Source organism: Penaeus monodon, chromosome 13 (genome assembly GCF_015228065.2).
Source record: "Penaeus monodon isolate SGIC_2016 chromosome 13, NSTDA_Pmon_1, whole genome shotgun sequence".
NCBI lineage: Eukaryota > Metazoa > Arthropoda > Malacostraca > Decapoda > Penaeidae > Penaeus > Penaeus monodon.
In genome coordinates, this window is record NC_051398.1 from 25,270,351 (window position 1) to 25,272,709 (window position 2,359).

The window sequence follows — 2,359 nt, forward strand, 5'->3', positions numbered from 1 at the left end:
CTTGTTTAACTTATACAGTGAAATTTTTTTAAAGGGATTAAAAACTGACAGGTGTAAAGTTGGGGGGTATCAAAATTTTAAAAACTTGAGATATGCGAGCACTTTTAAAAGCGAAAAAGAAACAGATCTTCAAAAAAATATTTAAAAGGGGTTTTTAACGGAAAGTGAGAAGAGGGCTTCAGATAAACATCAGAAGAAAAGGGAAAGTATGGTGTACAAAAAAGAATATAAACCCCAAAAAGCTCTTTTAATATCAAAGGGAAGAATAAAGAATGTTGAGAAATTCACATACTTTGGGGAGTTTTAAAACAGATGGGAAAAAGTGTAAATGAAATAAAGAAAAAAAATGGTTTGGAAAAAAAAATCTCAACAAGATGAGTGCTGTCTTTGAACGACAGTTGAAAATAAAAACCAAAGTTAGAGTGTTAGAATGCTATGTTGGGGGCAGTTTTTTCTTTATGGCGTGATGCTTTGACAGTCAATGAAAAATGAAAAAAAAGATTAAAATCAGTAGAAATGGGTTCCTCAGAAAATGCTCAGGATTTATGGACAGAAAGAGTTACTAATGAAAAAGTTTTTTGAAGAGAGGAGTTAAAAAAAACCTTGATGAAACCCATAGGAAAAGAAGAGAATTTTTTGGGACACTAATGAGATGTAAAGGATGGAAAAATGTTTTAACGGGGAAAAATAAAGAGAAGGAAACGGGGTAGACAAAGGCAGAATTATCACCCGTTGAACAAAGATCTCAAAATGGGCAGAAGTGCATAGAACTGTTAAGTTCAACAGACAGAAAGGATGGAAAACCATGATGCCAACGCGATATATATAATAATAATATTATATTATATAAAATTATATTATATATATATATTATTATAAATAACATATATATGTATGAAAATATATCATTATATATGTGTTGTTGCATATATCATAACATATATTATATATATATATAATATTTTATATTATAATATATATATATTTTGGTTGGGTGTGTGTTGTGTGTTTGTGTTGGTGTGTGTTGTGTGTGTTTTGGTGTGTGTCGGGGTCGGTGTGGGGTTTTGGGGTTTGTGTTTGTGGTTAGTGCACAGAGCAGAGAGAGAAGAGAGAAGAGAAGATGGGAAAGGTACATATGCTTTTATATATCCATTTAATAAAATTTGTGTTTGTGTGGTGTGTTGGGGGTTTGTTGCCGGTGCGTTTTTTTATGTGTGTTTATGTGGGGGTGTGGTTGGTGGTGTGTGTGTTTTTGGGTGTGTTTTTTATGGTGGGTGTGTGTGTGGTTGTGTGTGCGTGTTTGGGTTTTTATGTATTATATATGAAGTGTTTAGAATAGTAATATTTTTTATACAGACTTATAAATATCTTTTATCATTTATTATCTATTTATCTACTGTCTCTTTAAACTACCTATCTATTTTTATTCTCATCTCTTTCTCTGTCTACTCCTATCTCTCTATATACAATAAATATTATGCATATGATTATAGTAAGTATATTTATCTATGCAGATGATGCATTCAGTAATGGGGAATCGAAGGATAACCCTTGCAGTTTACAACGATTCAAGTCCGGCCGCGACCATTACTCGCAAAAAAAAATATAGGTTTAATTTTTAAATTTCCCTTGGTACGAGTTTTTTACTCCCCGATGAGGTGGCATGGAAAACCGTAAGTAGATTAAAATAGATTTTTTTCACGTGTAAAAGGTATGAATCATTTTTCAACTTTGGCATGGTTTACCTACCAGCGTGCGGGAATTTAAAGCTATCAAAGACACTAAACACAAACACAAATGCAAAAAATATTATACACTACAAGCCCCACTCAAATTGCTCTTGTTCATTTGAAATAATGTACTATCAAAAGGCCCATGCGTGCAGCAACAAGGACTAAAAATCTTTTAGTTAGAAAAACAAGAGTTATGCTTCGAAATTAAACCGTCTGCCAATTTTTGTCAACTCCCGCGTAAAGTAATGGGAGGATATAAAAAAATTTCTAAGGGAAAGATGTCAAATAGGGTTTATGTGTGGGGCTGTGTGTGGTTTGTGTGTTTGTTTTTGCATATCTGTAATCTGTCGTTGTTGCTATAAAAATATATAATATATTAAATAATATATATATATATATAATAATATAATAATATATATATTATATATGGTATATATAATACATATATAGATAGAAAAACCTACATTACATATTATGCATGTTATGTGTGTGATAAAATATAAAAGATAGATAGATAGATAGAAGATAGATAGATAAAAAAGAAGATAGATGGAGGTAGGTAGGGAAGTGGTAAAACATAATTTTTGCATATATGCTACATAAACCCAAAAAAAAAAAAAAAAAAA